This window comes from Ambystoma mexicanum, chromosome 6q (genome assembly GCF_040938575.1).
Source record: "Ambystoma mexicanum isolate Mex_15411 chromosome 6q, UKY_AmexF1_1, whole genome shotgun sequence".
Taxonomy (NCBI): Eukaryota; Metazoa; Chordata; class Amphibia; order Caudata; family Ambystomatidae; genus Ambystoma; species Ambystoma mexicanum.
In genome coordinates this window covers 985431916-985446775 of record NC_090937.1, presented here as the reverse complement: position 1 = coordinate 985446775, position 14860 = coordinate 985431916, and positions in this window count along the sequence as shown.

Sequence of the window (14860 nt, the reverse complement as noted above, 5' to 3'; positions counted from 1 at the left end):
AGGGTACCTCATGAAAATATACTATAGATGCAAAAGTGCACATGCGCATTTTCCAATGCATTGTTATGCCTTTCCCTGCAATATAGGCCAGCATAAAAAAAACATTTACATGCTGGCTGTGCCCATACGTGTCCATGCTGGCTCCACCAACACATGGCAGTATTCCCATACAAGAATATACTCATGTTCGCTTTTACATGTTTTTTATATAGTAGATTTGCTGGCAATATGCAAAAAGCTGGCTCTGCAATATATGCCAGTACTCCTATGTAAGAACATACTCCTGTTGGTTTGGCCATTAAAAGTTACATGACACAATAAGAAAACATGTCCAAACTGGTTTCAATGTAGGCCAGTCTAACCTCATAAGAACACTTAACATACTTGCTTCATCATAGATGCTCAGTTAATAAAGTAATGTTACAGTAAGAAATAGCTAGGCCGCTACACCAACATGTCAGTCTAGCAATTTAATACTACTTATCATGCTTGCTTTATCAAAGATGCCCAGTAATAAATGTCATGCCACAGTAAGCAATGGCTAGAGTGGCTGCACCAAAATGCCAATCTAGCCACGTAATAACACACATGAACTTGGATTTGCCCGAAAATACCAGTAGAACATGCCAAGTCAATTAAGGATGTGTCAAAAATGTTCTAGTGAGCCCCGGCCTCCCAGGGCCTTACACACTTATACTCACATTTATACCCTTTCACCCACCAGTCACAGACTCATACATTTTCTCTCATATTCATTCACACTGCATTCTCCAAACAGACACCCATCCATCCAGAACATTCACGCACACATGCAATCCTATACCTACCCATTCACCCACCAGTCACTCATACATATACCTTCTCTCACATACACTGACACTGGCACCCACCCACCCAGAACATTCATACACAGACACACACACAATCACATCCATACCCATTCACATACCATTTACTTTCCCATATACCTTCTCTCACATCCACTCACACAGCATTCTCCACAAAGGCACATACCCACCCAGAACATTCAAACACACATTGTCACATTCCTACTCATTCACCCACCAGTCACTCACCCATAAACCTTCTTCCACAGCCACTCACACTGCATTATCCATACAGGAACACACCCATCCACCCAGAACATTCAAACACACACGATCACATTCATATTTGTTCACTCGCCACTCACTGGCCTATACATCTTTTCTCACATCCACTCAAACTGCATTATCCACACAGCACACAAAGAGCATTCAAACACGCACTATCATATTCCTATTCATCCACCCACCAGTGACTCACCCATAAACCTTCTTTCAAATCCACTCACACTACATTCTCCACACAGGAACACACCCACCCACCCAGAACATTAAAACACACACTATTAAATTCCTACTCATCCACCCACCACTCACTGGCCCATACCCCTTCTCTCACATTCACTCATACTGCATTCTCCACACAGGCATGCAACCACCCACCTGCCCAGAACATTCAAACACACACTATCACATTCCTACTCATCCACCCACCAGTCCCTCACCCATACACCTTCTCTCGCATCCACTCGCACTGCATTCTCCACACTGGTATGTATTGTGATGACTCCCAGGGTATTGTCACATCTTCCATGGGTGAGGGTCCTTTCCATGAGGCCATGGAGTTGAGGCGGCTACCCAAATGTCACCCTGCGTGTGTTACCAGTGGATGGATCTAATGGGAGGGGAAACCCCTCATGGGATTGGTGACAATGGCCCTGGGGGAACAAAGTATTCATCCTTCCCTATGGTGTCCCCACCTTCCTTCACCCCCACTTAAGTCCCTCTGGTGCCCCACACCATTATTTGTTATGGTTTAGCAGAGGGCGCTCTTAAAAGGACTGGGTTGAGGAAGAGGGAGACTCTCCCAGGTCTGATACAGAATATCACTGTGACGAGGCGGATGAAACAAGGAGGCGAAAGCCCACCACGGAACCAACACGACCAGAAAGACACAAATGCATCCACTCTTGAGAATACCATCACCCAACTCGGATTCAAACTTAACATTACCAAACCTACTCACAATAAAGGTAGGACTTTAGATTGGTTGGCAGACCTCAACTGCCCTACCACAATTCTAAAAAACAAACCACTTGTCTGGTCAGACCACCACGGCATCACATTCGCCATACATGAGAAACCCCCTCCATCAACACAGGGGTAACCCTTGCCCCCCAGCCCTGTCCAGGAACAAGTGTAACCTAACTATGAATCACCTACTACCATTGCTACAGCCCATCACCAACTCACCTAACGTTGACAAGGAACCCGCCCTTCAAGTGGAAAGGTACAACAACACCCTTGAACAAGCAATAAACAAGATCGCTCCGCTAAAGCTTTGAAAAGCCAAACCCACAACCCACCTAAATAACTGGTTTACAGCAGAATTAAAAACACTCCGTAATGAAAAGAGAGCAGCCGAAACCATCTGGAGAAAATCCCCCTCCACCACCCATAAAGAGAACTTTGTCGATGCGGCCACAACCTATAAAACTGCCATTCATAACACCAAAAGGGAAATCGACAATGAAAGAATACAGAATGCTAAATCAAATACTAAGGAACTTTTTACTATACTTAGGGAACTAGAGTCACCGGCTCCTCCTGCTGACACGTGCCTGAAAGACAATGAGCCTCATTACGAGTTTGGAGGTAGCCATGGTGCTATTAGCGCCATGGCTGCCTCCAAAATCGGTCCGGGTCTGGGTTCCTTGAATGAGGAATTACCGGCCCATTCCAACCTTGGAGGACCCAGTAATTCCTCATTCAAAAAACCCATCCCCATTCCCATTTGAGCCCCCATAGGGCTCAATGGGAATGGGGAGGGAGCTAATAACGGGCTCGTTAATAACAGGCCCGTTATTAGCTCCCTGGTCCTTTAGCAGCTCCCGCTAAGGGATCTCGTATTGCAGTGGTAAGGGGTTAACGGCACCGCCATCCTTACTGGTGCCGTTAACCCCTTACAGCAGCACTCGTAATGAGGCCCACTGCCTGGTGTGCAAACATACAGAAGGCACTATCAGATAAAATAGCACTACTACAAACTAAAATGAAAACAAACAAAAAATAACCTACCCACTAATGCAAAAATTGTCACCAGATCCCACGTACACCAAAGCCCACTATGTACCCCCTTCCAATTTACACCAGTCTCTATCAAGGAAGTAGAAAACAGAATTCTTGGGATAAAAACCTCAAACATCCAAGGTGATCTATGTCCAGCCTCGATCATCAAGGATGGCGCTAGAGAACTAGCACCGTTCGTCACAGCTCTGATAAACTCATCCTTCAAAAACTGTTCAGTACCCGAAAATCTCAAAGAAGCATGGGTCAGATCACTTCTAAAAAAACCTAACCTAGATCCCAGTATCCCTACCAATTATAGGTCTATAACCACAGTCCCCTTCCTTCTAAAAATTCTAGACCAACATTTGGAAGATAATGTTTTGTTAGGTCTACGTCAGTCTGGGTTCAGACCCAGACACGGCACTGAAGTGCATCTCGAGGATGCCAATTAGGCAGGCTCCATGTTGACCACACTATTTCAGTTGAAATCAGAAGCAAGAGTAATGTCCTCTACCATCCACAATGCATGGTCTTTGTGGGTGTGCAATACATTTGGGAATAAAGAGGAGACAAATGTGTAGGACCTGAGGACCAGAGACAAATCTGGCCTGGGGAAATCCATGTTACTGCCACTGGAATCAGCAGAAACGCAGAGAAGCAGTTAACCCGCGATAGCTGGGCCAACCCAACTCACCCAACCCAGCTGTTGGATCCTTGGGAGTTGTAGTACTTCATCTGTGCAGCAGCCACTGTAACTAGCTCGGCTACCCCCTGCTGTCAGCAAGCATGCTAGTTATCAGAAATGCTCCATGGTAACCGCTGTGTTCCGATCAAAAAATGTTCATTGTTCGATACTTTGCTCCACAGGCATGTGGCTAATGGCCAAATAAGTGAAATACCTGCCACACTGTTAATGGTTAAACAATGTGCATAACGTATCATCACATCCAATCCAATGACTTTCTGATAATAATCTTTAATTAAAATGCCAATGAAGTATTAGTTAAGAAAAAACGTTTTACAAAAATGAAACTATCAAGGATAAAAACCACAAACCGCGATCTAAAGTAGTCTTTCAATGTTCCAAGTTGTTTCCAATGTTGCTCTCATAATGGGCCAAAACTGTATCATTTCCCACTAAACGTGCTGTCAATTCCAGGTGGAAAACCCCAAAATGCGCCTGAAAAGTTTGTTTCAAATGTTTTCACGTGATACCATATGGTGCTTCACATGTGCCTCACATACACCATTTGTGGCTTAAAGTCCTGCCATTTTTTGGGGGAGAACTCCAAGTCCTTCTGTCATGTTTTTAAATCATTACATGTTTTTGAAGGTTATATGTGTTTTTACCACAAAAATGTTACAGCTGCATTTTTTATGCTGCATTTTCTTACCAGTTTTTTTGGAACAAAATGCAAAGGGAACCCCTCACCTGCCCTTCCGCCCACTCACCTTTCACACTCTCCCCATCCCATATTAACTCACCCAAACCCCCACCTGCCCTTCCGCCCACTCACCTTTCATACTCTCCCCATCCCATATTAACTCACCCAAACCCCCACCTGCCCTTCTGCCAACTCCCCTTTCATACTCTCCCCATCCCATATTAACTCACCCAAACCCCCACCTGCCCACCCTTCCGCCCACTCACCTTTCATACTCTCCCCATCCCATATTAACTCACCAAAACCCCCACCTGCCCTTCTGCCCACTCCCCTTTCACACTCTCCCCATCCCATAATACCTCACCCAAAACCCTCACCTGCCCTTCTGCCCACTCAACTTTCAAACTCTCCCCATCCGATATTATCTCACCCAAACCCCCACCTGCCCTTCTGCCCACTCACCTTTCACACTCTCCCCACCCCATAATACTTCACCCAACCCCCACCGCCCTTCTGCCCACTCACCTTTCACACTCTCCCCATCCCATAATACTTCAATCAAACCCCCCACCTGCCCTTCTGCCCACTCACCTTTAACACTCTCCCCATCCCATAATACCTCACCCAAACCCACCACCTGCCCTTCTGCCCACTCACCTTTCACACTCTCCCCATCCCATAATACCTCACCAAAACCCCCACCTTCCCTTCTGCCCACTCACCATTCACTCTCCTCATCCCATATTAAATCCCCAAAACCCCCAGCTGCTCTTCTGCCCACTCACCTTTCACACCCTCCCCATCCCATAATACCTCCCCCAACTCCCCCTGCCCTTCTGCCCACTCACCTTTCACACTATCCTCATCTGTTTTACCTCACCAAATCCCCCCACCTGCCCTTCTGCCCACTCACCTTTCACACTCTCCTCATCACATATTAACTCCCCCCAACCCCCAGCTGTTCTTCTGCCAACTCACCTTTCACAGTCTCCCCATCTCATATTACCTCACCTAAACCCCTCACGTGCCCTTCCGCCCACTCACCTTTCACACTCTCCCCATTCCATAATACCTCACCCAAAACCCCCACCTGCCCTTCTGTCCACTCACCTTTCACACTCCCCCCATCCCATATTACCTCACCTAATCCCCCCACCTGCCCACTCACCTTTCACACTCTCCCTATCCCATAATACCTCACCCAAACCCCCACCTGCCCTTCTTCCCACTCACCTTTCACACTCTCCCCATCCATATTACCTCACCAAATCCCCCCACCTGCCCTTCTGCCCACTCACCTTTCACACTCTCCCCATCCCATATTACCTCACCCAAACCCCCAACCTGCCCTTCCGCCAACTCACCTTTCACACTCTCCCCATCCCATAATACCTCACCTAAACCCCTCACCTGCCCTTCCGCCCACTCGCCTTACACTCTCCCCATCCCATAATACCTCACCCAAACCCCCACCTGCCCTTCTGCCCACTCACCTTTCAAACTCTCCCCATCCCATAATACCTCACCCAAAAACCCACTTGCCCTTCTGCCCACTCACCTTTCACACTCTCCCCATCCCATATTACCTCACCCAATCCCCCTACCTGCCCTTCTGCCCACTCACCTTTTACACTCTCCCCATCCCATATTAACTCACCCAAACCCCTCAGCTGCTTTTCGTCCCACTCACCTTTCACACTCTCCCTATCTCATAATACCTCACCCAAACCCCCCACCTGCCCTTCTTCCCACTCACCTTTCACACTCTCCCCATCCATATTACCTCACCAAATCCCCCCACCTGTCCTTCTGCCCACTCACCTTTCACACTCTCCCCATCCCACATTACCTCACCCAAACCCCCACTTGCCCTTCCGCCCACTCACCTTTCAGTCTCCCCATCCCATATTACCTCATCCAAACCCCTCACCTGCCCTTCCGCCCACTCACCTTTCACACTCTCCCCATCCCATATTACCTCGACCAAACCCCTCACCTGCCCTTCTGCCCACTCACCTTTCACACTCTCCTCATCCCATATTACCTCACCCAAACCCCCCACCTGCCCTTCTGCCCACTCACCATTCACGCTCTCCCCATCCCATATTACCTCACCCAAACCCCCCAACTGCTCTTCCACCCACTAACCTTTCACACTCTCCCCATCCCATAACACCTCACCCAAACACCTCCCTGCCTTTTGATGCAACAATTAGTTAAACAAAAGCATAGGAAAAAAATCAGTGGTGAAATTTCTGTGGTGAAAAGACTCAATACCGTTTTTGAGCACTTTTACTGACTCTGCATCTAAAAAATGACTTGTTTGCCACTTAATTGCTTATTAACAACAACTTAATTTCATACGAGCTTAAAGGAATAGTGCGCTCAAAAATGTTATGGGCTTAAAAGATGCGCAATAATACAAAATATATGATAAGCATCTTTTTAATGAAAGTTCCTATGGAAAATTGTACACAAATAATGTTTAAACCCCTTTAAAATCAAGCACTAGGAGGTGTCCATTTTGTGAAATGGATGAGCCTCCTGTGCTTGAGTTAATCTCTGCCCTTGTGGCACTAAGAAGCAAAAGCCATCAGCTGGTAGCTTTTATTACAGCAGTGGCTTTTGCTTCATTAGTGAGACGCGGAGAGCAGTGTAACGCTCACCTGGCTCCCACGGAGGCGCTGGTCTGGTCTGGGTTGCTGTGGCCTCTTCAAGCGTGATGCGCAGAATTCGGACCACCGATTGAACAGGACCCCCAAATCTTGGTTGTCTGGCCCGTAGGAATATCCTTCTGCAGATGAGAAAGAGGATTAACTGTCTGCTGAATAGTGTGCTTGCTCCCCCCTTTCCCCCTTCGTTCTTCTCTGACTTCCTCCAAAACCCCCGGTTTAAGCTCACCTTATGGTTTGGAAGGATGAACTCTCCATCCTGCTTCTGGTGCAGGGGCGCGCGTTCGTCCAGTTACTTCACTGGTTTTCAGAATGGCGCTGGCACATCCACTTGACTTTTCTGAGCGATACGCCGTAAGTATGAAGATGCAAAAGTTCAAGTGTGAGCCTCAATTTATGTTGTTTTTTTCTGTCCTTTATTTCAGGTGCAGAACAAAGGCGATGCGTTGAGGGTTTAAATTGCCGGTGGTAAAATCAGGTGAGTTAGTGATGAGGGCGACCCCTCTAAATGTCTTTATAATTCCCCAGTAAAGTCTTTTGTCCTTTCCCCATAGGGGCCGGGGTGCGGAACCTGCCAAAGATGCAGCGCCGACCCGAGATGTGGAATGGTTCACCAAGAAAAGCCGGTAAGTAATATTGCTGAAAATTCGGCTTTCCTCTTGTGTTCCCTTGCTCACCTTTTGTCTCTTCTTCTCTCCCCTAGGTGCAGAGATGTGGCGACCGGTGCTGAGCGCCGCGATGGAGCCGGGCGGCGTCTCAGGAGCAGGTGAGTGAAGCGCTGCGCTGCAGCGAGCAACGCGGGCTTTTAAATGGAAGTCTTCCTTCAGGAATGCTGGCGTGAAGATTCCGGATGCAGGTAAGAAGATTGAATAAGTTCTTGGTTTTCACCTTTCTCTTCTCTTATTCCCTTTCAAGTGTTCCAGGTTCGAGGCGGGTGTGGCTGGAGTCCAGGTGCAGGAGCAAACACGGTGAGCGTTCAGCTGCTGGGATGCAGAACAACGCGAAGCACGTGTGGCTGTCCGGGCGTGGGTTAAATAGCTTTGGAAGAAGTTCCAGGTGAGTATTCTTCCACAGCCCCAACCAAGTAACAAAATAGTTCCTTCAGAAAAATAGTCCCTCCTAAGCCTCATTTGGCTTGGTTCTTCATGCAGCATGGTCTGCATCAGGTGAGTGTGCAGCATGGTCTGCTTCAGGTAAGTGCACCAAACACTTCCCCTTATGAGCCTGGCGCCTATGACAGAGTCCAAAGAGCCCCTATAAAGGGCCGCTGGGCTTTTACCCGGGGGCGTGATGCCTGCTCCCGGGGGTGCTGGGCCTGGTCTGGTGCTCCGGGGGTAGGCATCATGACAAGCAGAGAAGTGCTTTTATAAATTATTGTATGGAAATCATAAATACAACAACATTGTATTTATAATTACAGTGGCTTTTGCTTTGAGTCTTCTGGGCTCCAACGGCCGGGGTGGGGGGGGCCTGTGAGACTCAAAGCAAAAGCCAGCGTAATCATAAATACACAACATTGCATTTATAATTGCAGCGGCTTTCGTTTTGAGTCTTCCGGTCATGAATACAACGCAATTGTATTTATAATTGTAGTGATTTTCTTTCTAGGTTTCCTGGGCTCCCCCAGCTTGGGGGAGCTCGAGAAACTAAAATGAAAACCACAGCATTTATAAATACAACAATCTTGTATTTATAAATGCAGGTAATTTTGTTTTGAGTCTCCTTTGGCTCCCCCACACGGTGGAGCCCGGGAGACTCAAAACGAAAGCCGCTACAGTCATAAATACGACGCAATTGTATTTATAATTGCAGTGGTTTTCTTTCTAAGTTCCCCAGGCTGCACCGGCCTGGGGGAGCCTGGGAAACTTAGAAAGAAAATCACAGCATAAATGCAGGTAGATTTGTTTTGAGTCTCCTGGGCTCCCCCGGCTCGGAGGAGCCCAGAAGACTCAAAACGAAAGCCGCTGCAGTCATAAATACAACACGATTGTATTTATAATTGCAGTGATTTTCTTTCTAAGTGTCCCGGGCCTCTGGCCCCGGGGAGCCCGGGAAACATAGAAAGAAAACCACTACAAACATAAATACAATGTGGTTGTATTTATGATTGCAGTGGTTTTCTTTTTAAGTTTCCCAGGCTCCCCTGGATAGGGGGAACTCAGGAAACTAAAAAGAAAACCAAGATATTTATAAAAACAACAACGTTGTATTTATAAATGCTGTGGTTTGAATATAAAAAGTTAAAAAAAATAAGCACTTACCAGGCAGCAGCCTTCCTGCCTGCATTCTCTGCTCTCTGCGTCTCACTAATGAAGCAAAATCCGCTGCTGTAATAAAAGCTACCAGCAGGTGGCTTTTGCTTCATTAGTGGCGCAAGGGCAGAGATTAACTCAAGCACAGAAGGCTCGTCCATTTCACAAAATGGACGCCTCGTAGTGCTTTATTTTAAAGGGTTTTAAACATTATTTGTTTAAAAAATGTACATAGGAACTTTCATTAAAAAGATGTTTATTATATATTTTATATTATTGCCCATCTTTTAAGCCCATAACATTTTGAGCGCACTATTCCTTTACAAAACATTGCAAATTTGACAAATTTGACTAACCTCGGTTTGCACCTGGGCTAGAATACTGTTAATTACTGAACATTTACAGGTTCTATTTCTAATATTATGTTTATTGGAGTTCTACTTTGTGTTGAATCCATTTTTCGAGCCACCTTAAAGCCAACACATTCCATTGTGGTATGGGTGCTGCTCAAGATTTCTGTTGCTGGGGAAATGATGTTCATTGCCCCCGAAAAGGTTGGGGACCGCAGCTAAAGATGTATGAATACTGTGACACTTTGCAGTGTTGTCGTTTTGAGAAATGAGGAGGGCTATTCTTATTGCGCGTTTTGAATGGCTAGGGTTCCCTCTTCTTGCCAACCCTTATCCCTGTGACGCTTTTAACACCAGGTACTCGGCAATGCAGATGGTTCAGAAGTGTGTGAAGTCATAGCTGATGGTCGCTCTTTTCACACATGCACTGCGTTTTTACTGCGTTGCGTTTCACCTCTTGTACCTCTTTTACCTGATAGAGATTCTAATTGTATATTTTTAGGTACACCAGTGTGAGTGTGTTCTTTGATACTTTGCTACAGGCCCTCTGACTCCCTGAGTTAACCCTGGCTACCTTTAGAATGTCTGGTCTTTTTTTTCGGTGAGAAACACATTTCCTCTTCAGGTTAGATGGTTACACAGCTCTCACCAGAGGGTTGTGCACACACCTTCCTGAAAATTATTTATTAGAAACAAATACCACCAACTGAAGTATTGATCATGTCCTTAAAGGTGGCTTTAAGTTTGTATAACTGAGTATTTGGGCAGGTGGAAAGAGATATCCCATCTATAAAGATAAGACCTAGACTATCCAAGGACCCAGTGAATAGGTAGATCACTTCAAGTCTCTCTTCCATCCTAGGAAAGGGGAATGAATATGAAGTTTAGCTGGAAGAACAAACCAGGTGTACATATTTCATGTACAGGAGGGTGTAATAGAGCGCGCAAAGGGCATCGACCATACGGACCATCCTGCTGTTGTGCTGTGGCTGCATCTACTGTTGGGAGGAGTGAGGAGAACGAGTACGAGGAGAGCGAGGAGCGGCGCATTGAAGGAGAGGGAAGTGCGGTCCTAGCTCCGCCCCTTGCCCGCCCCCGGGCACCGCCTCCAGGAAGTGCCATAAAGGTCCTTCCCAAGCACCCTTGCGGCGCTAAGCCCGAGCGCGCAAAGGGCATCGACCATACGGACCATCCTGCTGTTGTGCTGTTTGGCTGCTGGGCTGCGTAAGCAAGTATTACACTATAAAAGCCAACTGCTACGACAGGCAGAGCTGAGGAAATAAAAGCTCACACCGAGGAGCTGCACTACAAGATGAAATCTACGGCTGTGCACATGGACTCATCAGGAACAGCTGTGCGAACTCGCCTGCAGGTAAGGCAAAAATTTACATCACTCCCAGAAGCAAATGGTAGCCCGGAGTGTGTACAGAACATGCCGTCATTGAAACAATCTCGTCTACCCTTTTGCCCTAAAAAGCGGGAAAGCTCATCTACGGGGGCCACTACGATTGATATAGGTAGTGGAAAAAGGTTGAGTATGGCTACAGAAGACCCCGTGCGATTAGTTCCAAAAACACCTGCTCTACCTAAGGCTTGTACAGTTTCCACTCTCGAAGCACCTATAAGCCACTCCCCCCCCCCCTGAAACATCAAACTTGTATGAGGAGGGCGCCGATCAGGCTAAGAATTTAGACCTAACTCCCGGTGAAGGCTATCTGAGTAAAATGATCAAAACTGTGTCCCCAGGAGACAAAGGAAAAAGTTTAATTGAAGTTAATCAGACGGTAGGAGTGCCATCCGAGAAAGGTCCAGTTCTCTCGGCTAATCCGAGCCTTGAAAAGAAGACGGATACACAAGACCAACCTAGAAACCCTGATAATTGGAGAGACTCACGTGGTTCGATTTCACCTGTAATTTCCCCAAGAAAAGAAATTGACTCTGTAAACATGCCAATTTTTGAGGTAGCCAATTGTGGAAGTGCACCTATACGGAACATGTGTGAAAGCATTCTGGACGAAAATACTAGTCGGGACGCGGCATTGGCCTCCCCTACTTTGACTTTAATGGATACTACAAACAGATCCTTACTGTGTGAGTCTACCGAGGAAAAGGAGGATCAATGGGTCACAAATGATTTAGAACTATGGGAGAAAGCTTCGCTGGAATCAAACAAGGAAACAGAAAAACAAAAGCAGCACCTAAGAGAGATGGAGGAATCCACAACGATAAGCGAAATCTTCCAGCCATACAGGGAAGAGAACAGAGGTCAGTGGCCCAAGGACAAGAGCCCCCAAAATAACACCCAGCAGAGGACTACTGCCCTGTTACCTAATGACCCAACGGCCCATCAATCTCCTCCTTGGAACCTCCATAAAGATATACCGGAGACACCCTACCCTAAGGGGACGCTCCCCCCAAAGGCCAGACTAGAAAAGAAAACCCTGTGGAATTTTGGAAGCGAAACTCCGCTAAAAACTACAGGCACTGAAGGAACAACTATGTTGCCTCTAGCTAAACTGAGTAACTCAAATTTAGCTAGCAAAATCATGCAAGACCTCACCCTTTTGACAAGGGAAAATTGAGAGAGAAAAAAGGAGGAGTTTCTCGATAATAAGCGAGAAAATGGCTGAACTTGAAAAGGACCAAACCAAAGGGAGTGCCGTGGAGTTGGAGGTTGTGGGGGCCGAGCTCCTCGTAACAAAAACCCAAAGAGACCCCAGGCCACTGACCCTATCACAAAGATCTCTCGAAGATAGACTCCTAAGCTCAAAACCACAAGGCCATTTTGTAGAACCTCAAGCGACAACAAAGATAACCCAGACGCCTGTGTTGGATGGCCAAGAGCAGCGTTGTAAAACTCTTACGAAAGACCAAACTATACAGCTAATTAAAGACACTTACCAAATGGACAGAGAAAAGGATATGAATCACCTACAGCAAATGATTATGACCTCGCTGAACATCACACTGGCTCCATACCTAAAATTGTATGAGATGATAAATGACTCTGTGAAAGAAATGACTGCTACTAATATACAAATTAAAGAGGCAAATATACAAACAGATCTGTCCCTGAGGAACTTGAATGTACGAATGGACAAAGAAGCCGAAAAATCGCTCACATGGCAAAATCGCCTCACGGATCTGGCAAGAAGAGATGCCAATGATAAGTCCCTATTGATGGAGGCGGTTCTGGAAGACTGCAAGTGGATGCGAAACCAATGTAAACAGAGAAAAGAGGAGATAAGCTTGGTTGAAAATCCACTTCGAGGCAAAGGTCCCATGAAACTAAGTCAAAACAAGCCACATCAACCTTTGCAAACTGAGCAAATGACCGAAGAGGTAATATTGATCTCTCCTGGCTGTAAGGGGACGGGAACTTTTGACTCTAAACTTCAACCAAAAAAAACAAACTTTGCCATCTTTAGAGGTGGGGCATCCAAGGATCTGCTCTCAGACAAGAAAAATGAACTGAAGGATAAACCTAACGAAAACGGTAAAAAAACTAAAAATGAAGGATTAAAACGGAAGACAAACGGCTCTAGGGCATTCTTAAGGAATCTAAGAACGCCTCCAAGAAGAGAAAACCCCCAACAGGCAAAGAAGCCGAGGAGGGAACTGGCAATGAGAGACACGAACATTTTGATGGATACTGATGCTAAGGATGTGGGAGGGGGGATCCACCCCACTCCCGCCCCGAAGGCAAATGTCGATGAATCAGACCAACGAGCAGATCTAAGTGATCTGATTGACATGATGGAAGAATATAGGGAGGATGAAGAATGGCAATGCATCAGCCCATCAGAATGGGAAACTCTGGAAAACTGGGAGATGGTGGAGAGGAGCTCTAATCCCTCTAATTGTAAGAATCCCCAACGAGATACCCCGCCGATTATCTTAAAGGAGACAAAAAGCCGACCCGACCCACTTGAAATGGAAGAATTCAGTGAGGCTGATGACAACTTTGCTAACTTCAAAACCCTAGAGCAAAAAAGATTAGAGCTGGCTGCTAAAGAAAGGAGGGTACAATTTCAACTCGAAAACTCTCACCTAAAACAGGATGGAAAGAACAGAATTAAAGAAACACAGAAGAGCAATAAAGGAAAGAAAGTGTCCGCCCCTCCCCGGAGGCCGGCTCCATCAAAAGAATGCCGTTTGAAATTAGAGACGACACTAAATGGACCAAGAAGGGCTTTGCTCAATAGGAGATACATCGTCTCGCTTTGTAACCAAACATCAGCTCTACGCACGATATCTACCGAGGACATCAAAGTTGTGGAATTTCCAGGAGAACTAAGAATGGACCAAGTTATATTGCATCTCAACTCAAATGATATTAAGCAGAAATTTCTGAAAGCAACTGACATCCTAAAAAAAAGGGATTCTGCCTGACAGAATTGGAGGTTGATATTAAGCATGATAATATCAATATATCCTCAAAGGACAGAAGAAAAGGAAATAATGAGCCCTCATCCCGTACCGAAGAAGAGTCTAGGGGGAAAAGGTGGGAAAATAATGGTCAAGAAAAAGAAGGAAACAATAGGAAGATTCCAAAAGAAAACTTAAAAGAAGGCAACAAGAACCCTGAAACTTATTTACACAGCACCAAAGGAAATGTCGATAACTTAAAATCTTTGAGGTTCACGGTTGATATTTCACAAAACCCAAGGAAGGATACAATAACGAAAAACAAATTTGAAAATAAATCAAATGTTTGGACCCCTATGTCAAATGACCATAACTCAAAAAAGAAACAATAGAATAAGGAAACTGGGCATGGATCCGTTCGCTGTGCCTCATGGAACACCAGAGGATTCCATCACCTGTTCTCGACGGAAAGCGCTTTCTTGACCAAATACGATCTCATTTGTATCCAAGAATCTTGGCTGTGTGATCCTCCAATATGCGAAGGATTCGAAGTCTATTTCAATCCGGCAAAGAAGGGGCTGAGAGGCCGACCGTTTGCTGGCCTAATGGTACTAAATAAAATCGATAGCAACTTACAAATACTCAAGCACGAAATTCCAAATCCTTACGTCCAAATATTGAAAATTATCTCTACAACAGAAAATCAGGAGGAGCCGACTA